General features: G+C 36.1%; 1 protein-coding gene across 1 annotated transcript in view; it reads right to left on the bottom strand.

Moving 5' to 3' along the window:
* Positions 1–23,999, bottom strand: part of LOC136836048 (uncharacterized) — a 456,830-nt gene that overhangs the window by 375,019 nt on the left and 57,812 nt on the right. The window lies entirely within an intron of this gene.

Genomic DNA, 23,999 nt, shown 5'->3' with positions numbered 1-23,999 from the left:
TTATTGGTTTTGTATCGGTGTTTTCCTAACACGTGCGATACCTGAATGAACCATTTCTTAATATATATTGGCCAAACCATTTTAGAATCACACTGGCAAAGCTCAGAAACGAGAAATGCGTCAAAAGTTAAGTATATCTCAGTTTAACCAGACCACTGAGCTGATTAACAGTTCTCCTAGAGAGGGCTGGCCCGAAGGATCAGATTTATTTTACGTGGCTAAGAACCAATTGGTTACCTAGCAACGGGACCTACAGCTTATTGTGGAATCCGAACCACATTATAACGAGAAATGAATTTCTATCACCAGAAATAAATTCCTCTAATTCTTCATTGGCCGGTCAGAGAATCGAACGCAGGCCCAGCAGAATGCTAGCTGAGAACGGTACCCACCCATCCAATGAGGAACTAGAACTGCGTCCAGAAATTCAACAGTTTTGCTGACACTGCTAAAGCATCACGTGGACTGACACGTTCCAACCGCAAGCACCCACGAGAAAAATCCTGTCCACGTTGGAATTGGCGGGAATCGTTCAGCTGTTCATTGTGAAGACTCGACGTCTTCAAAGAAGAATGGCTCGCTTATTATATTCCTGAAAGGGGTTCTTGACACACCGTGGAGGGAAGAAGCATTTTTTAAAATGTCACGGTGCCTTCAGACAAGTGACGTTCGTACTCGCTCTAGAAGAATGGACGTTTGTCGTCTAATTAAGAGGGCTTCGGCTTACACCGGCGCTGGTAAAAGGTGTAGGCTTGCAATAACAGGTGAACCGAGTCAGCAACCTTACAGAGCATAATTTAAGGCTCAGAAATCTTTGTTTCCCGCGGCTGATTCACAGACAGTAGGAGTTGTCGTGTCAAGTGGCACCGTCTTCTTTCGTCTGTGGATCTTTTTAGGTGGGAATCAAAGGTCCCTGGATCATTTGGGACATGGATCCTTAGGTGCGAGGTCATCTGGAATAAGTCAGTGATCCTAGTACGCTTTTGGCCTCAGTGAATCTAAGTCCCTTAGCCCCGCAGGAGGGTAGCGCCGTCATTGAACCTCACGTGGTGAACTGTAGACTTTACTTGACGTTCTTTGCAACCCCTTTCATTCCTTTTGCTGTACTTTCGTTCATATTCTCTTCCCTCCATCTTACGTTTCATCCTCTCCTAACAATTGATTCATAGAGCAACTGCGAGTTTTTCCCCCTGCTACACCTTTCAAACCTTTTTACTGTCAATTTCCATTTCAGTACTGAATGACCTCATAGGTCCCAGCACTTGGTCTTTGGCCTAAACTCTAAATTCTATGTAGTCTATCTAAGGCCCTTGGGGCATTTAGGACATGGATCCTTATGTCTGATGGTATTTACAATGTGTCAAGTAATCCTAGCGCACTTTGGCCCCCAATAACAAGTAGCCGAAGTGGTCTTAAGGAAATCATGAATCTTCAAATGTATGGTTCTGCCGTCATGCGGTTCTAATATCGTTAGAAATTTGCAAATAATGCGAGCTTGTTGGCCCGTGCTACGTGCGTTGGAACCTGGGGCTGCTGTCTCCCCCACCCTCCCGATCCCATACCTCCCCCGCCCCCACTCGGGCCGAATAAACCGGTTTTCACGGGGTGGGTGGCTGTATCATGTCTCCCCTACTGTCATGCGGGAGAGGACAAACAAGATCCACTCGGATTTTATTATTATAGATTATAGATTATCGTTTTTAAGTGGGTGGAACCGAACCACTGAACCGCACTTCCCTAAACTTTCCAAACCGTTGCCCTCGTATTTACGCCTTTAAAAGGTGTGTGATCATCTCGCATGAAGTTGCAAAGTCCTCAATGGAGAGAGAGAGAGAGAGAGAGAGAGAGAGAGAGAGAGAGAGAGAGAGACTAATATTTCGAATTATAAGTAAACCCTCTATGCGTTTCTGTTAAAAATATATTCGCAAAAGTTCAAGGTAAACATCAATCAATTTTCAAGAAGCTTTAAAATTCATGACGTCAATCAATGCCAATCAAACAGGTGTTTGGTGCTAACGGAAATCGTACATGCATACGTTTGCAAGACTACTGCTTACGAAAGCGCGCGAGGGATGCCTTCCTAACTTACTGATGATCCGTGAAAGGAAATATTACGTCTTTAGCAAAAAAAAAAAAAAAGATTATTCACTTTAGGATAAGAAGGCCCAGCACCCTTTCAATTGGAGCAAAAATCCACCTGCTATGCTCTAAGTATCACTTGGCGATGTAATCAAACTTTTCAGGTAAGCAATGACGTAACCTCTGAAGGACTGTAATAAAAGATAAATGGTTTTCACTGAGCTTCAGTGTAAAAAGAAAAAACAATATAAAAAAAAACGTAAATAAACAAGTAAAAAAGGTTACGAAGTTTCTTCGGTGCAATCAAGTTTCCTGTACAGCGTATAATCAAGGCCACCGAAAATAGATCTATCTCTCGGTGGCCTCGGTATAATACTGTATGAGCCGCGGCCCATGAAACTCTCAGCCACGGCCGTGGTGGCCTATCCTATACCGTTGTCAGAAGCACGATTATCGCTAACTTTAACCTAATGAAATGAAAACTACTGAGGCTAGAGAGGGCTGCAATTTTGGTATGTTTGATGATTGGAGGGCGGATGATCAACAAACCAATTTGCAGCCCTCCTTCAATGAGGACTAAGATCTGAGGGCGGACAGAAAAAGTGCAGACAGAAAAAAGTGCGGACAGAATAAAGTGCGGACGGACAGACAACGCCGGCACGATAGTTTTCTTTTACAGAAAACTAAAAGTAATATTACAAACAAAAATAAATAAAAGCAATTCATTATCACCATCCTGTCACAACACTCAGTTCGTTGCTTGTTAGTGCTGATAAGGGAAAAGTACGAGGTCAGTGTGGGAGTACTTGCGCGCGTGCGCACCTGTGTTTACGTTCTTTGCTTATGCAACATGATACAACGCCCACCGGTGATTGCCAATAAAAATATATTGCCTCACTGGGAATTCTCCTTAAGAGGAAAAAATGTCACGGCCACTCTGCACTATTTTAGATCCTCATCGGAACTAAAATCTGACAATCTTCGAACACATCATTTTTATTATATTATTATTACTAAAATAATAATAATAATAATAATAATAATAATAATAATAATAATATGTACCACATGCGTTAACCTACAACAAATCGCCAGCAATCAGGTTATACCACTCTCTCTCTCTCTCTCTCTCTCTCTCTCTCTCTCTGTGCATCACGAACAATTCTATAGTAGGTTGCATCTCCCTCTCCTTATCTATTTGTCTATACGTAGTCAAAATACCAAATAAATGTACTGTCATTTGAAATGGCATACGGCGAAGATGTGCGTGTGTGCATATATACATGTATGTATGTATGTGCATATATATATATATATATATATATATATATATATATATATATATATATATATATATATATATATATATATATATATATATATATATATATATATATATATATATATATATATATATATATATGTATATATATTATATATATATATATATATATATATATATATATATATATATATATATATATATATATATATATATATATATATATATATATATATATATATATATATATATATATATATATATGTTATTGTTATGTGTATATAAAAGTAAATATATATATAATGTTATATTTTATTATTTGTATATAAAATTGTATGTATATATATATATATATATATATATATATATATATATATATATATTATGTTATTATATATAGTTATATGTGTATAAATAAGTATATACCCGTATATGTATGTATATATATGTGTATACACTATATATATATATATATATATATATATATATATACTTTTACCTCTTCCACGTATCTCTACATTCTTCGGTCTTCCAGTCCTTCTCCTGCCACATATACAGCGAAGAGAATTCATCCGAATGACTTAAACCATTTTAAATCATTTTTCTTTCACTAGCTTTCAAAACCTACACTTAACTTCCTCGTGTTCCCAGCCTCTTCCCCTACCCCACTCTTCTACACCACCGCTTGTCATCCGACCATCATTGCATATACGTCTGAATATTGATATGACTCGGTCGGTTTTTAGTCTGCCACCGTCCAAGTTACCTTTTATTGCTCGACGTACTCATTTCCACCTAAGCTCACAACTTTCTCACCCTCATATTTACTACCAACTTTTAGTTTTCTGCAAAATGAAACTGTTGAGATGGCTGTTTGTTTGCATGTCCGCACTTCTTCTGTCCGCCCTCAGAGCTTAAAAACGACCGAGGCTAGAGGGCTGCAAATTGGTATGTTGATCATCCACACTTCAATCATCAAACATGCCAAATTGCAGCCCTTTAGCCTCAGTAGTTTTTGTTTTATTTAAGGTTAAAGTTTGCCGTGATCGTGCGTCTGTTACCGCCATAGGTGTCAACAACACAGACAGAACACCACCGGGTCGTGGCTAAAGTTTCATGGGCCGCGGCTGAGAGTTTCATGGGCCGTAGCTAAGAGTTTCATACAGCATTATACGCTGTACAGAAAACTCGATTGCGCCGAAGAAAGTTGGGCGCATTTTTTACTTGTTTAATTTCACTGGTCTCTCTAGTTTTCTCTTCAGTAGCCACATTCATCACTTACAAACGCCCATTTCATAGTCCTTTCAGAACTAATTACTCCTCAAAAGACTTTGGTTCTACTATTACGATTGTTTTTTTGAAGTTTTGCATTACTCCATCCACGAAGAAATTCAACACCCAAGAAGGCGCATGACATCGTCTCAGGTCCGATTTCGCACCAAATCGAATCAATCTCACGCCTACATCTTTTTCTTCTGCGTCACTTTGGTCATTTAAATCAATCCCTCGGATTTCTAAGCCAAGTTTTCCTCCTGAAAGACTCGAACCTTTATTCGCATAATCCTCGTGATTCATTCAAATCCCACCCTTGGATTTCTAGGCCAACTTTTCCTCCCGCCATATATCTTAATCATATAATCCTCTGTTACCTTCTTAGTTCTCTCTCTTCCGTCCAACAGAGTTTCTGATACACTGTACGCATATATACGTACATCCATACGTAAACACGCACACACATATATATAGATGTATGTATACTACATACATACATACATACATACATATATAATATATATATATATATATATATACATACATATATATATATATATATATATATATATATATATATATATATATATATATATATATACATATACATATATATATATATATATATATATATATATATATATATATATATATATATATATATAGAAGAGAGAGGAGAGAGATAGAGAGAGAGAGAGAGGAAAGAGAGGAGAGAGAGAGAGAGAGAGAGAGAGAGAGAGAGATAGTGTTCCTTTTTCATTTTAAATGTAAACACTCACTATTTACGGTTAAGTCCATGAAACAAATATACATAGCGCATATCATCCATCAACCCCAACAAATATCTTGTAAATCAAAGACAGATAATAAAGCAGACACAATATGAGAAACAAATTAAAACAAAATTAAAACAAAATAAAGCCAATAACGATATACAAAATAACACAAAGGTCCATCTGTTAAAAGCCATCAAAATGAAGCGAGATTAGTGTAGCACTCTCCGTTATCGACGTGATGCTACTGTGACGTCACTCTTACGTCACTCAAGCACACTTCTACCCCGGCGCCGGGGACACAGATCCAATGCCCAGGTATTTTCGTAACGGTCAGGTAAGAACCGGTTTGAGGCAACCGATGCACGAGCAGGTTAAGGCCTCTTAAAGGGGATATATGCTGCATTTACCGTTTCCGTTTTGGAAGCTTACGTATTTATGTTGTGGATTAACTTTTTTTCCCGTGTCTTTGTACTATAATTATACGTTCAGTTTCTCTCTCTCTCTCTCTCTCTTTATTATGTACATGAGTGAGAGTATTTTTTATACTTACATATGCACACACATAAATTATAAATATATATATATATATATGTATAGTATATATATATATATATATATATATATATATATATATATATATATATATATATATATATAAGGCAAGTGCCACGAGGGAAAGTGGAAACAAAGGTTGCTAGGTCTTTCAACACATGGTCCTTTACTAACAGACTGATGAGAAATATAAATATAAGGATACAATAAAGCTCATATAATTGACAGATGACATACAGATATCCCTGTGGATAGGGATTATACAGGAACAGATGCACCTGGAATCCAACACAGTTGAAGAATTTGTGGACCTACCAAAACAAAGGAAAATCTATGAGAGGTTTTACAAAAGATTAGGCCCAACTAGCTCGGAAGCAGGGAAGAGTCAAAGGAACATACAGGGGAAGGGACTGACCACCAAAAATTACCTTAGAATGAATAAGCTGACTACATATGTTTGGTAAACAACGACATCTGTGCAAAATGAGCATTTTAAAAAACTATTAAATATACAAATACATGGAAAATATATATGGTAACTAATTAGTAATTAAGTCAGTGATTTTATCTTTAAGGTCATTCTTGAACATTATACTAATACAAGGGTCCAAATAATACATGCCAGGGCTAAGGTTAAAATTTCAGCCGGAAGTAAGCTGTATAATAGCAGATTCTAAAAGATTTCGTGAAGAGCAATCTTTCGATCTGGCAATCACAGAACTGTCAGTCCAGTTGTGAGTGCACTCGGATATGGTTTATCCTTCTTCATATCGAATAGATCCCCACACAAACCATAAGCAAATTTGTTAAAGCATCTACAAAGAAAGGAGAGGAGAGAGAGAGAGAGAGAGAGAGAGAGAGAGAGAGAGAGAGAGAGATGATTTGTGATGGCTACAGCCTGGACATTTGTTATTGTACTTCTGCGACACTCATGATGTTGAAACGTCACTTTAAAGAAATCAACCACTCAGTCGTCCAACTTTTTACTAAATTACCTTTGACTGGGTCTCATTACTTTTATGAATCTCGCAAACTGATAATAATAATAATAATAATAATAATAATAATAATAATAATAATAATAATAATAATAATAATGTACAAATACATAATGTTAAATGTGTACAAAAGTTATTGTTTCCCTTTTACTCATTATGAAAAAAAATCATGATCAAAGTCATTGCAAACCTTGCTTCGGTGCTCATGCAACTCTATCTGGACGTTTAATCATATAAAAATCATTTTCTCAAGACGCCTAAATTCGCTGGTATTTGGATCAACGAAGCTAACACCGTCTCCTCGGGTCAGTAGTTGGACGGATTACCACCAGTGAATTCCAGGTAAGCTCCTGTGGCCATCTCGTAAATACTTTTTTTTTTTTTAAAGGGAGGTGTTCCTTGCTATCATTGCTTGACGAAGTATAGAGAAGTGCAACAAATTCCCAGAAAATTCTCGCCTCGTACAAAATGCTCACTTTCGCCAAAAAATTCCCCGTCAATTCTCATATAAAGGAAAATAGTTGCGCCATCAATTTGGTGGAGGTTTTTATTTAATGGGAAGAAATAATTCCCTGTCATTTCTCATATGGGAAAATAGTTACGTCATCAGTTTGGAGAAGTTTTTTTTTATCAAATGGAAAAAGTGGTTTTTGAAAACAAAGTCGCATTCACATGAGAGACTGTTGTCACCAGTTTCAAGAATCGTTTTTTTGGTCAGAACAAACAAATAAGTTTGACAAAAAGGTACTAAATGCATCCAATGAATCAATCTATTCATATATTTTTTAAAAATTCACGTACCACAGACAATGATGAAATAGAATATGTCACTGGCATTTCAGTGACATCACTATGACGTCATAGTTAAGTCTCTAAGACCTTCGTCAAGGACGAATTTGAAAATAACAGTTTTTATTGGGTCCAGTATATATATATATATATATATATATATATATATATATATATATATATATATTTATAAACATACATACGTACACACACATACATATATATATACAGTATATATATATATATATATATATATATATATATATATATATAATATATATATATATATATATATATATATATATATATATATATATATATATATATATATATATATATATATAAATGAAGAGAGAGAGAGAGAGGAGAATTCCTACTGCTACTTAGTAAGAATTCATTTGGTTTTTATTTTTAGAGCCGTTTGCATTTCTATCGTAAACCGATAAAATCTTCAACCCGAACGTAATGAACCATTAAATACTGTACCAAAATATAATCCTCAAATTATAACTGAACTTTCAACAGCGATAATACTCTGCCTATCTCGCGCACAAACACACACTCTCTCTCTCTCTCTCTCTCTCTCTCTCTCTCTCTCTCTCTCTCTCTCTCTCTCTCTCTCTCTCTCTCATGAATATTTCACCAGACTTCCTTAACATTCACCTTGATACAACTGACATCACGCTAATGGCATATGGCAGTGAAGGACAAGACGTCTATCCTTCAAGACTTCTCTCCCTGCGAAGGAACACCTTGCCCTTCGCTCCAGCCTTCCATGTCCTTCGAATTGTGGACAAGTGTGCGCCGAATACACTGTCATAAACGTACATCCATATAACAATCACACTGTGTGTGTGTGTATACATATATATTTAAAAATATATGTATTATATATACACATACATACATACACATACATACATATATATATATATATATATATATATATATATATATATATATATATATATATATATATATATATATATATATATATATATATATATATCATAAAACATACATGACTATTTCACTGTGCACAAGAATGAAGCCACAAATACCATTTAATATCCAGCTCACTATACCTTGGGAATAACTTGCATCCAAGGAAAATTACAACCGATAAGTGCCGTCCCCGGCAGGATTCGAACCGATACCTAGAGACTAGAAACAACGGTAGATCTTGACTCACGACCACGCGGGTGATCTAAGTCATTGTCTGTCGTACAGAAGAGTTTATACCTTGGTTCTGTAGTCGTGTGTGTGCGAGGATTTTGTATATATGAGAGAGAGAGAGAGAGAGAGGAGAGAGAGAGAGAGAGAGAGAGAGAGAGAGAGAGAGAGAGGAGAGTGGGAGGGAGGGAGGGAGAGAGGGAGGAGAGAGAGAGAGAGAGAGGTGAGAGAAACAGAACCCAAAATGAGAGGGAACACAGAAGGAGAGAGAGAGAGAGAGAGAGAGAGAGAGAGAGAGAGAGAGAGAGAGAGGAACACAGAATGAGAAAGAGAGAGAGAGAGAAACAGGAACCCAGACTGAGAGAGAGAGAGAGAGAGAGAGAGAGAGAGAGAGAGAGAGGAACACAGAAGGAGAGAGAGAAAAGCAGGAACCCAAAATGAGAGAGGAACACAGAGAGAGAGAGAGAGAGAGAGGAGAGAGAGAGAGGAACACAGAATGAGAAAGAGAGAAACAGAACCCAGACTGAGAGAGAGAGAGAGAGAGAGAGAGAGAGAGACACAGAAGGAGAGAGAGAAAAGCAGGAACCCAAAATGAGAGAGGAACACAGAAGGAGAGAGAGAGAGAGAAAGAGAGAAACAGGAACCCAGAATGAGAGAGAGAGAGAGAGAGAGAGAGAGAGAGAGAGAGAGAGAGAGAGAGAGAGAGAGAGACCTTCCTTGCTCATTTCAACAGCATGCAAACTCAATCATCCAATCACTAATGACATGCCGCATGTCAGTCATGGTCCAAACACAGACACCTTGAAGGAACAGCCAGAAGAAATGCAATTCTTTTTCCTCCTTCATATATTACCACAGCCAACGTTCTCATATGCTTCATAAACTATATAACGGTACTCTTGAGAATGATTTGCTGAGTGTATTATTATTATTATTATTATTATTATTATTATTATTATTATTATTATTATTATTATTATTATTATTATATTATTATTATTATTATTATTATTATTATTATTATTATTATTTAGAGGGTGAACCCTATTCATATGGAACAAGCCCACGGGAGACATTGCATGACTTGCAATCTATGCTTCCAAAGAATAAGTTGCTCATTAGGAAGTGAGAGAAAGTAAATTGAAATAAAGAAAGAGATCTCACTTCATGAATAGAAAAAATAAATTAATAAATAGATAGAAATATATTAAAATGAAAGGAGAATAGCACTAGGATTGCAGTGCTTTGCATCTTCGCTTGAACTTTTGAAATAGATAAAAACAAGTAAAAAATGCGCCGAAGTGTCTTCGGCGCAATTGAGTTTTCTGTATGGCCACCACTGCGTATAATCAAGTCCACCCAAAATGGATCTATCTTTCGGTGGTCTCGGCATGTGCTGTATAGACCGCAGCCCATAGGCTTTTAACCTCAGGCGGTGGTGGCCTATCCTATATCGTTACCAGAAGCACGGTGCTTCTTAACCTTAAATCAAATAAAAACTACTGAGGCTAGAGAGGCTGCAATTTGGTAACCCAGTGTCTGGAGGGTGGGTAATCAACATTCCTATTTGCAGCCCACTCTGGCCTCAATTTAGATCTGAGCGGACAGAAAAAGTTCAGACAGAAAAAGTGCAGACGGACAAAGCCAAACTGCGTAGTTTTCACAAGAACACTAAAAATAAAGGATTTTGATAATATATCTTTAAGGATGTTCTCTTTTGCTCCCTAATTCGTATAACAGCAATCTTAAGATTTTGTTGATAATAGATAAAAGTAAATATTAAAAATGCCCGTATATTCTCAAAAGTCTCCCTACCTTCATTTAGAGCATGAAATTATTTTTCGCTGAGTAAGTACTGAATAAGGCCCATACGCTAAGTACCTGCTATAAAATATAATGTATCTGGTATCATATTACAGGAATTTAATTCTAACCACAAATAAATTAGTTACTAAACTATCATAAAAAAAATAATAAACTGACTGAGATATACTATAGAATATCAACAAAAAGTCCATAGTTTTATTGACATTATGAAGTGCCACAATGAGCAAGATTTGGTTTTCATATCATTAAACTTGAAAATGTATATTATTAATTAACAACAAAATTTCTGAGTTTTGCAATAAGCCAGACACAATTGAGCTTCGCTTCTTTTTAATCTCTTTAATTAAGAAGTCCGTGAAGAGGATTAGAAAAAAAAAAACCTCTTGAGAAAAACCCAAATCTGACTTTGGTTCTCGAACTAATCGGAACTTTAACAGAAGACACCTCTCTTTCTCTCTCTCTCTCTCTCTCTCTCTCTCTCTCCTGGTTCCGATTCCTTCAACCTACCTCTGGCACATCCGTAAGTCAATTATTCACCTTCGTATTCTTCCGCCTCCTCCCTCATACTTTCCTTGGAACTCTCTCTTTCTCTCTCTCTCCTCCACCTTTCCAACCTTTCCCTAAATCCGCACCCTTGCCTCCCTATTGACCCACACAACGATGACGTCAGTGTGACGTCAAACAAACGTCATCAAACTCAAGGGGAAAGGTAAATAAACCAGAGCCAGCCAGCCTCAATGCGGCGTTACTAATGGGGCCATTTCCCCCGGGGGCTCAGGGCCCTGCCAGCGGCCCCCGTTTCTCGTTGCCTAAAGTTGGTCTATCAGCTTTTCGCATATTGAGTCCGCATGTGTCCTTCAGAATGGGTTGCTCATTGATTAAGCTAAATGATGACGTAGAATGAGGGCCAATGCATTTGTTTCATTGGGGGGCTGGGGTGAAGGTTCAGCCTGATATATACTTAATTTGGAAAAATTAATATTATTAATAATAATAAAATGGTGAAAATGATGTCATTGTGAACATATATCAAAAAATATATATACACTGACATCGTTGTGAACTTCTTCACAATTCTAGTGACATGCAATTATGGGATTTTTATAAAGAATAATAATAATAATAATAATAATAATAATAATAATAATAATAATAATAATAATAATAATAATAATATTCGTAGGCAACATTCACTACGTAAAATACACCATAAAGAACTTATATGCAATTAAATACAGTTTACTTTGCATACATTCTAATACTTATCGCACGAAATACATAAACAAATGCCTTATGATGCGTATATAACGCATCCTTTAAAAAAAAAACAAATACATTTGCTCGCATACATGCTCACAAGAAACTTCTCATAGAACGAATAAGGTATTAGGTATAAGGTAGCAGGTATAAGGTATAAGGTTATCGTATGGTCTTGGCACCGGTTCAAAGGAGAGCATTTTGGCAGGTGTTAGTAAACGATGTGTTGGGAACCGGAGATCCCGAACCAAACGAATCCACATTTCACCTGCTGAGTGAAGGGAAGACTGTACAAAGACAGTTCCCTTCGGTAGGCGAATGATATGCACACAGACACACATATATATGTTTATATATATACATACATACATACATATATATATATATATATATATATATATATATATATATATATATATATATATATATATATATATATATATATATATACACATACGTGCGTGTGTGTTTTTATGTGTATATTGTAAAGATAATTATAATGTTTAAATATGCATATATATATATATATATATATATATATATATATATATATATATATATATATATATATATATATATACATATACATATATATTACACACACACATATATAATCATGGACACTTCCCACTTAAAAAAATGGATAAATAAAATAAATCAACATACATGAAGTGAAACTTCTTACTAATACGACCCATTCCAGAAATGGAAGATGCGTCGTCTTACCTGGTCTTTATTATTTTAAGAAATAATGGAGGAATGGAGCAGAAGCCTGGGTCTAATCCCAAAGGATAAGGTGGACCCGCTTCTTAAAAAAATGACTTTTATAAGAGAAATCAAAACTGCGCCAATCTCTTGACGAATCCTCCCCCCCCCACGTCACCTCTCATGCAGCTGTGCTATTAATTTTTACGTAACTATAGAAATTTCCAGCGTTTCAACAATATAATTTGAGGCTTAAAACCTATGAAAGATTTCCCAAAAATAAATTTCAAACTAAGACTTTTTTTTTTAAGTATTCATGTGCATGGTAAGTGAAAGTTGCGCACAAAATAATGCAATCACTCAATCATTTGTACAAACACGAGACAATTTACATACTGTCAATTTCACAGAAAAGCTCTAAAACGTACAGAAATCACAAAAATTATTTTCAAACCGAGATCACCCTATAAGATAAATTCAAGTTATTCTGTATCAGTCAGATTTAAACTTATTACCCAATTTTTTGAGTCAATAAAAAAAAGTGACAGACGGACAAACGGAGTAGACAGAAGGTCGTCTTCTGCTTATTTTCCGAACTATTCTGAGGTGTGTGTGTGTGTGTGTGTGTGTGTGTGTGTGTGTGTGTGTGTGTGTGTGTGTGTGTGTGTTGGATGGAAATGTGGTTGTTGGGGGAGGGGTGGGGGGAGAAGTTAGGTTTTAGCAGGAAGGTAGGCTATATAAAACGATTACTGATGTTTGTTAGTTTTCTGCACAGGAGTCTCCTTCACGATTCAGACGATTGATAACTATCATTATTCTCTTCTCTCCTCTGAATCCAACTCAATTTGAGGAAACGATTAATTGTTGAATGTACATACAAGCATACAACACACACACACACACACACACACACACATATATATATATATATATATACATATATATATATATATATATATATATATATATATATATATATATATATATATATATATATATATAATACAGCCATAATTCACATTCACACAGGCATACGGCGAATATATACGGACGCGTGCGTTTACGTGAACATTAAAAAAAAAATCATACAACAAAATAGGATCTGACATCGTACCAAACTAGATGCAACTGAAAACCCTGTGGGCTGCGGGGTCAGTATATAAAAAAAAAAAAAACAAGACACACGGATCTGAAAATACCACGAAAAATATAAAAGCATCGTTATATAAAAAAAAAAATATGCAACAAACAACGAGGCTTAAATAGAAGGCTTTTCCTTTTTAATACTTTACACGGTAAAATTAGCCAGGCAGATCAATTATCCCGTTACAAAAATGATTATTTATTCCCACCAACATCCTGATACTCCAAATGAGAGAGAGAGAGAGAGAGAGAGAGAGAGAGAGAGAGAGAGAGAGAGAGAGAGACTGGTTCTTTGACCTTTAATCAGTAACGAGCCAAGACTAAATCGGTTCCGAAAATTCGAGGGGTCTTAAAAGTGCAATTCAAACTGTCCTGGACATATTTACATTTCAGTAATGCTCCGAGGTAAATGTCATCCAAGGAAAGAGAGAGAGAGAGAGAGAGAGAGAGAGAGAGAGAGAGAGAGAGAGAGAGAGAGAGAGAGAGAGAGAGAGAGAGAGAGAGGATGGTTATTTTGAGGAACTGGTAAGCATGCAGCTGTACTGGCGCGTGTTCTGAGTACACACCCACCCACATATATACACACTGGAACACACCCACATGAATAAATAAATAACAAATATATGCAGATATATAAGTATAAGTATATATATATTAATATATATTTTTATATATATATATATCCGGCAAAATTTGTCGAGTCTCTATACAAATATGTCTCTCTCTCTCTGTAATTCTCTCTGGAGTCTCTCTCTCTCTCTCTCTCTCTCTATATATACACACACACATATATGTGTGTGTGTATATATATATATGTATGTCTGAGTGCGTATATTTATGTGGTGTATATATATATACATATGTGTGTGTGTGTGTGTTTATGAGAGAGAGAGAGAGAGAGAGAGAGAGAGAGAGAGAGAGAGAGAGAGAGAGAGAGAGAGAGAGAGAGATACACATTTTTGTCAAAGAGACTCGACAAATTCTGCCGGACACTCCGCTGTGAAAAATACCAAGCAAGCATTACACAACCGCAATAACATAACAAAACACAACAATTCTGTAACAGCCATTTTCCCTTCTGTGTACTGATCTCCTCCTGCACCCAGGAGTGCAAGGAACTCCCACTGTTTCTTGCAATTCCTTGACGATGACCTTTCCTAAACAAACGGTAGAAGGTTAACCTTAATGATCAAAGGTCGCTCCTTGGACCTTGATTTTTACTCCGGTAAACTCGGTAATTACTCGGTTACTGTAAACTGGTAAGTCAGATAGCTTACGCAACGATAATCCCAGACTATTTAAGGTATAATGTCACGCAATGCGCTTGAGAATTATGGATGGATGACTGCATGAGTGCTCTGAAAGCTGCGTACAAAAGTGTTAGTCTCGTTACTCGTGCAAATTTGTATTTTCCTTTCCACCAAAATATTTCATCTTTGGTGTCAGGCCAAATGGAATCAAAACAATTCGGTTAAATAAACTTGTACCGCATTATGAATGAGTCTAAAGATGACTTGCCAAGATACTGCATTTGAAAAAATTTTTGTTAAAATTAAATGGGGCATTTTATACCTTCGCCATACACGCTCCATACTACTAAAGCGTACTTTAAAATAATGTGGATTTTCTTCATAAAACATCAGATCATTTATTCTCTCTTCTACTGCAGAGAAAACCACAATTTAATTAAACAACTTATGCTCAAATCGCGAAGCAATCGAGTATTGTTGTATACGAACTTAAGATTTTCTGATGAATTGCTCTTATCGGTTGTGAAGATTTGATGCTTGCTTTTTTTTAACTGCTAGTTCTATGGCGTAACTGTCCTACTATACAACTGTAGCTCAAAGATGCAGTCGCAGTTCTCAGGCTGAATCGCAGTTTTAGGTTGCTATTTAAGTTAGATATTAAAATGTCAGTTGATATATCAGCTCCTGCAAATTTGATGCTTGCTCTTTTTGACAGCTAGTTCTATGGTGTAACTGTCCTACTACACAACTGCAGCTCAAAGATGCAGTTGCAGTTCTCAGGCTGAAGAACAGTTTATGTTGCTATCAAGTTCGATAATCGTCAGTTCTGGATCGAGGTTAAGGCTCTGGTGGGCAATTAGGTTTCGCTGCTTCAGACATATTTCTATGAAGCTGAAAAATTATTTAGAAGTGCAACTGTAATTAGACTTTCTTTATGTTGGCTTTATTTATTTATTTTTTTATTTTTTTACGAAATTCAACTTTTGTGCTGTAACCAGCGGACGTTTTCTTTCTACCCATTGCCAATGGAAACGCAATTTCCTCCGAAAGTATATAATTTTATCAACATAAATCAAATTTCGCCTGAAAATTGAGACCCACGTGCCGCCTTTCCCTTCGATAAACTGAAATTCGAAATTAGGTATTGATTTACCGCTTTCAATGGATCCGTCTAATTGTACCCCAAAAAGGGTCATAAGCCTTCAATCACATACAGGTTGAAAAGTTCAGTTCATTAATAAGGGCACCCACGCACTTTAAGTCTCATCAACAACTTTAAACCGCTTATTGACATGAAAGGTCGCCGGGAAATAAAGGAAGGAAATTTGTTCCCCTTAACTTTTGACATTTCTTCAATTTTTTTTTTTTTTTGGACACAAGTAAAATATCTAATATTTTCTCGCATTTCCTACATAAATAATGTGTCATCAAATTATTTTTGTAAATATCAATCTTCTCTCTAGCCCCATATTTAGCTTCAGAAGTGTGTGTGAGAGAGAGAGAGAGAGAGAGAGAGAGAGAGAGAGAGAGAGAGAGAGAGAGAGAGAGAGAGAGAGAGAGAGAGAGAGAGAGAGAGAGAGAGAGAGAGAGAGAGAGAGAGTTTCCACTGTATAATTTCAGTTTTAATGCTGGATTTTTTTTTTTACATTTTATTAAATGTCAGTTACGACTATTTTCGTGAAAAATATATTCTCCGTCCGTCGCACTCTCTTCTTAAGAGAGAGAGAGAGAGAGAGAGAGAGAGAGAGAGAGAGAGAGAGAGAGAGAGAGAGAGAGAGAGAGAGTTCCCACTGTATAATTTCAGTTTTAATGCTGGATTTTTTTTTATTTCATTAAAAGTCAGTTATGACTATTTTTGTGAAAAATATATTCTCACTCCGTCGCTTTTTCTTCTTAGGGAGAGAGAGAGAGAGAGAGAGAGAGAGAGAGAGAGAGAGAGAGAGAGAGAGGAGTGCTCCATCGAATTTCAGTGCTGCTAAATTTCCCATTTTCCATCAATCCCTGCCACGGCCCTATTGACCCAAAGTGTGACGTCACAACAACGCCACGGACACGTCACTGGCGTAAAAGGCAAAACAGGGATGTTTTAAATAGAAGACTTCAAAGGGAGGCGGGGGAGGGGGCGGGAGGGAAGGGGGGTTGTTTTTGCTGAAGAGTGGAAAACATGCGCTGGGTGGAACAACAATAATCGAGACCACCAATATTCGCACGTTTACCTGGAAAGTCGCTTATGTCCGCCCGCTCTCTCTCTCTCTCTCTCTCTCTCTCTCTCTCTCTCTCTCTCTCATGCACCTATTTCTCGCTTCGCCTTTCATTCTCGTGCTCTGTCTTCCTCCTCCCCATTGTTCCTTCTACTCCTCAATTCACTTAATCTTATTTCCTTTCTCCTCCCATTCTCCCCCTCCCCCAAATCTCTCCTCCCCCACTATTTATCCCAGCCCCACCATCTTCCTTCATGTTGGTCAGTTCTTACTTCTTCTCTCGTTATTTTCTTTTATTTCTTCTTGCATGTCATTGTATTGCTCCCCTGTTCCTTTTGTTCCAAGTTTTTCGCAACTGAGTTTTATTCTCCTCTGCATTTCCTCGTAACCTCTCTCTTCTTCATTATTTGCTCTTTGACCTTTTCCTTCTCCTTTATGATCTTTTTTACTCGACACATCTTCGTTCTCCACCAATTCCTCTCTCTCTCTCTCTCTCGTTTATCTTCTATTCCTTCAATAATTCCATTTCCCCCCCCCCCTCTCCTATTTCTCTTCATGCTCTTTTTTCCTCATTCCCTTCTCTACTCCATTATTATTAATAATCTCCTCTTATTCCTACGTCCCCTTCCGTCTTTTCCACGTTCCTCTTCCCTTCCATTTCATTTCCCCTTTTCCTCTCACTCCCTCTACATCTGCCCTTCGTACTTTTCTCCAAAATATCGCCCATCCTTTAATCGGGTTTAATTTTAGAGAGGTTTTTCTGTTCCCCTCTCCCTCGACCGCTTCAAAAAATCCAGGGCCTCTCCACGTGGTTCATTTCAAAGACGAAACTTGGTTCAGCGTATTAATATAGTTACTGAATATTACCAGTCATCATACTCTTCGTCAGCCGGACTGCCGATGGTGAATTTCAGTGCTATTATCTATATCGAAATTGTGAAATATGATACAGAAGTATGATGTGAAGTGTTAGCGGGCGCAGGTGTATAATCCGAAATACGAAAACGGCCATAATTTGAAATAGTTCACCGTCCACACTACACAGTAAAATGGTGTGCACGGTACTATAATTTGGAATGAAGCACGGTACAGTACCACAGTATAAATATTTATTTGAAGCTGAAAACGCTACAGCACGCAGTCTGAAAAAAAGGGTACTTTCAATTATTAGCTGCTAAAATTAGAGAAATGAGCAACTAAGAGCACCTGTTCAGATTATAATAATAATTAATTCTGTCTGCCTTTTTCTCCCTTAAAAATGAGCAGATGGTGTCTCCCTCTCACGGTAGTAAGTGCCTACAATTTGAGAATGCGGTTGCTAGCCTCACGCCCTGCCATGGTTGACTGCACCCAACACTGTTTTATCAATCGGTCGAACGACCAGGAATGTCATCAACCTGCACGTAAAACCTTATGATAAGAAATTAAAGCCCACACATTCAAACACTGAAGCTTACTGGAGTTATTTCCTGACATTTGTAAATGTTCAGGGCATAAAAAATTGCTCTAGACATTTATTTGCTAACATTCAAACATTTAAGCTTACTGGGGGGTATTTTCCTGACGTCTGTAAATGTTCAGGGTATAAATAACTGTTGTAAATACTCATTTGTTAACCTTCAAACATTTAAGCTTACTGGAGGCGCTTTCCTGACATTTGTAAATGTTCAGGGCATAAAAAATTGCTCTAAATATTCATTTGTTAACACTCAAACATTTAAGCTTACTGGAGATATTTTCTTGACATTTGTGAACATTAAGGTCACAAAATATTTGTTCTAAATATTCATTAGCTAACCTTCAAACATTTAAGCTTACTGGAGGTATTTTCCTGATATTTGTAAACATTCAGGGCATAAAAGCTTGGTCTGTATATTTATCTGCTAACTCTCAACATTTAAGCTTACTGGAGGTATTTTCCTGACATTCGTAAATATTCAGGGAATAAAAATTTCTTATAAACATTCATTTGGCAACCATCAAACATTTAAGCCTACTGGGGGTATTTTCCTGACATTTGTAAATATTCAGGGCATAAATTTTCTTAAAAACATTCATTTGGCAACCATCAAACATTTAAGCTTACTGGAGGTATTTTCCTGACATTTACAGATATTCAGGGAATACAAATTTCTTATAAACATTCATTTGGCAACCATCAAACATTTAAGCTTATTGGAGATATTTTCTTGACATCTGTCATAAAAATATGTTCTAAATATTCATTTGCTAACCTTCAAACATTTAAGATTACGGGAGGTATTTTCCTGATATTTGTAAACAGTCATGGCATAAAAGCTTGTTCTGTATATTTATCCGCTAACTCTCAAACATTTAAGCTTACTGGAGGTATTTTCCTGACATTTATAGATATTCAGGGAATACAAATTTCTTATAAACATTCATTTGGCAACCATCAAACATTTAAGCTTACTGGAGGTATTTTCCTGACATTTGTAAATATTCAGGGCATAAAAATTTCATATAAACATTCATTCGGCAACCATCAAACATTTAAGCTTACTGGAGGTATGAAAGGTTGTTCTAAATATAATTTTCAATTGAAAATTAAACTAAAGCCGCCCAATAGCTCCCGACAATACTCATTCAACAAGAGTATATTTTCTTCAACGTAAGGAAACGGAGCGCTAGAGCTGCATAAATATATCCTAGCTGCAGGATATATTTAGGAAACAGATTCCAATAACGACAATGGACGTAGGTGTTGTTGCCGACGCAACATTCCAAAAGACGTGAGCCTAAAACATTCAGTAATAATCTACTCGTACGAGGTGGCAGATCAAATCTCGTGACATTTCACGGAACGTAAGTTATACATCGACGGATGGTCTCTTGTTTGCCAGTGTTTCATAAGTTGCATTTTAATAAGAGATCTTTCACACTCGCAATTGATCCCTGATTCCCCTTTTCCTGCCGAGAGCAACCAGATTCGCTGAACAGCAGCACCGACATGCAGTAAATGTTTAGCCTCGCTTTCGAACTTCCCAGTTCCAGAGGTCCTTTATTCCTCACACCGTGGGACTGCGGAACAGTCTCCCTGCTGAGGATGTCGTGCAGTTGGAACTTCTTCAGAAGTTCAAACGAAGATGCAATGCATTACTACCCCTCAGGGTATTCTCCTTGCACCTTATTCTTTGGAAGCTTGAATTTCAAGTCAATGGCCCCTGTGGGCTTGCTCCATACCAACAGAGTTCATCTTCAATAATAATAATAATAATAATAATAATAATAATAATAATAATAATAATAATAATAATAATAATAATAATAATAATAATAATAATAATTGTAAGTAAAATAGCATACTTGTTAGAAAAAACAGTTAACAATTTAAGCAATGGCCCCTGTAGGCTTGCTCCATACGAACAGAGTTCATCTTCAATAATAATAATAATAATAATAATAATAATAATAATAATAATAATAATAATAATAATAATAATAATAATAATAATAATAATAACTGTAAGTAAAATAGCATACTTGTTAGAAAAAACAGTTAACAATTTAAGCAATGTGTTGGACCTTTTCCTGTCGGAGCGTCTCAGGGGATGTCCTACATATGAGGATGCATATAAATCTCTGAAAAAATGAGACAATATCGGACCTCAAGATAATTCTAATAGACAGAAGTTGTTCAACAATCTCTTTCTCAAACTATTTTTTTGGCATAATTAATGGAATTAATTCCAAACCACCACAACCAAATCCACCTAAGTTTAGATGTCATACACTGGAACTGACTCGCATTCACCCCGGCAGGACAACCCTCTACACAGTGAATAATTCTATGAAAATTAAATAGTGCAACCTCTACCAATTGCACTGGATCTAAATCTCACCTAATGAAATGTACGTGGACCCTTCTCAACCACATTTCATTGTGCGCCCTTAACCAGGCGTCTGGGATGGCTAACACACTAAAAGTTTTGGTAACCTATTTAACAATGAAAAAATAGAGTAAAGTTTATGTTTCAGTGGAAAATATAAGGGGTATGCGACTCCTTCCACTGACTTTCTTTCTCAATTCTATATATATATATTTTTATAGACATATATATATATATATATATATATATATATATATATATATATATATATATATATATATATTCAGCAGGTAGGATAATAGGGTCTCCTAACAACTACCATCCCTAAGACACAAGCTGAACGATTTTTGAACATTATTTTCGGCAGTTACCGGTGATACCACTAAGCTACCATGACTTATGGTAGCTCGCTCTCCACTACCCTAGCTGAAGCCCACAGCAATCGACTAACTATCGTGTGTGTATTGCACTGCTTAAGGATAGCAGGTACGAAGGAGTTTTCTGAAACTGGCATACCTGGGATCGATTCCGGGACAATCCCTGCCGAGGAGAGGCTGTACCACTTGCGTTTGCAAGGTCTGCAGTTCACTTCTGGCATACCGCCCACTAGTCGACCCAACTGTGGTTAAGTAACCGCCTCAGCTGCGGTTACATGGCAATCAATGCACACATAACGTAAAAGAATGGACAGAAAAAAATAGTTTCTCTCTTTCCATTTTTATTTTTATTTTAGAAACATTACATACACTCTGTGGGAACTGGTGATTAAATTGTACACAAATACATTTCTTGAATGATGAATATGTTCAGTGTAAAGTTTTTGTTGTATTTCAGATATATTCTTTTAGATATATTTTTTCACAGCATCACAAAACGCGTCCATCAGACTATGAGGAAAACGGCTCAAAATAAACATTGTGTAATTAGGAAAATAATCAGTAAAATGTCTTTTATGACGCACGCCTACTAAACTAAAGTGTTTTATTTTCTTACTGTGTTAACTCATTAGAACAAATTATCTAATTTACGACAGTATGTTTACCCGCTAAATGAATTTATGATAGTAAATATACCTGCAAATTGAATTGAGCGTGTAAATTCAAATTTTAAATTGTAATTAGTGCTATATACTTGCAGTTAACTTCATTCACCAGCAAAACTAAACATGATGTGCCGAAAAGCTATGCAGTTATGATGTTCAACGTATATAAACTTTAAAAGTGAAATTTGTGAGTAATTTTGAATGGAGATTAAAACAAAATAATGTTATATTTGTGTTTACCGGACTCCAACATCCATAAATTAATCCATTTTATGAATTACAGTTGGCGGAATCCTTTCCTTAATTACGTGAGTGACGACCGAGTGCATAAAATAATCCATTTTAATCCGGTTATGGGGCAATTCTGAAATTCTTCAGCTGACACATTAGCGAATGTAAATACGCAATTACAAATATCACAATGAAAACGATCTCCCTTCAGTTATTATTATTATTATTATTATTATTATTATTATTATTATTATTATTATTTATTATTATTATTATTATTATTATAAAGAAGATGAAACCTACTCATATGGAACAAGCCCACCAAAGGGGCCACTGACTTGACATTCAAACTTCTAAAGAATATGGTGTTCATTAGGAAGAAGCAAGAAGAGGTAAAAAAGAAAAATAAACTAATGAATTAATAAATTCATAAATAGATAAAAATGTATCAAAATGCAATGAGAATGGCATTAGGGCAGTAATGCATTAAAAATGGAAGCTTTTAAGAGAGAGAGAGAGAGAGAGAGAGAGAGAGAGAACTCTCAGCTTAAGACTGGGACGAAGTTTCTTACAAAACTTCACATTACACAACAATCACATTCCCATCTTAGCTCGCTAGGTAGGAACTTATGTAAGGTAAAAAAAAAAAAAACTTATAAACATCAAAAAGAAAACCGAAAATTGAATTTCCATTTCTAACGGCGCAAACTTCAACAGAATAATATACACTTATCGTTATGCCGCTGGAGACCGCCTGCTATTGACCGCCTTGGGGGTGGGGGTGGGGAGTGGGGAGGGGCAGTGACGTCACGAGTACGTCATAACCGAGAAACCTAGAGATGCGATCGCACTGATGAAACTTCTGGTCCTCATGAATAATAATCAACGTAAAATTTGAACACGCCCGCGATGATGAAGTGCACACACACACAAACACACACACACACACACACACACACACACACACATATATATATATATATATATATATATATATATATATATATATATATATATATATATATATATATATATATATATATATATATATTATATATATTACCATAGGTGAATAATAAGGTCCTCACCGGTTTCGACTTGCCGTGGAAATAAAGTCGAAACAGGTCAGAACCTACACCCCGTCTCTTAATTTTCACCCGTGGTAATGAGTGACAAATGAATCACGTGATAAAATGATTATAATCATATATGTATATATATAGATATACATATATATATACATATATCTATATCTATATGAATGCATTATACATATGCCATATGCATACATACAAACATTATATATATATATATATATATATATATATATATATATATATATATATATATATATATATATATATATATATATATATATATATGCATATATATATGATGCGATTCGTAGGCGATGCTGAACGCTTACGTTGCTCACTGCTATATCCAATTGTGCTAATTTAGAACTAAGTAGTGAATTATATACCTGGTAGTTACTTGATGGTACAGCTTGCAGCTATGCTAAAGTTGGCCATAACATCGTCACCCTCAAAATATTTGCTCAAAAACAGGAA

The sequence above is a fragment of the Macrobrachium rosenbergii genome, chromosome 56 (genome assembly GCF_040412425.1).
Source record: "Macrobrachium rosenbergii isolate ZJJX-2024 chromosome 56, ASM4041242v1, whole genome shotgun sequence".
Lineage (NCBI taxonomy): Eukaryota > Metazoa > Arthropoda > Malacostraca > Decapoda > Palaemonidae > Macrobrachium > Macrobrachium rosenbergii.
The sequence above is the reverse complement of the archived record's forward strand: the minus strand, read 5'-3'. Positions and strand labels throughout refer to the sequence as shown.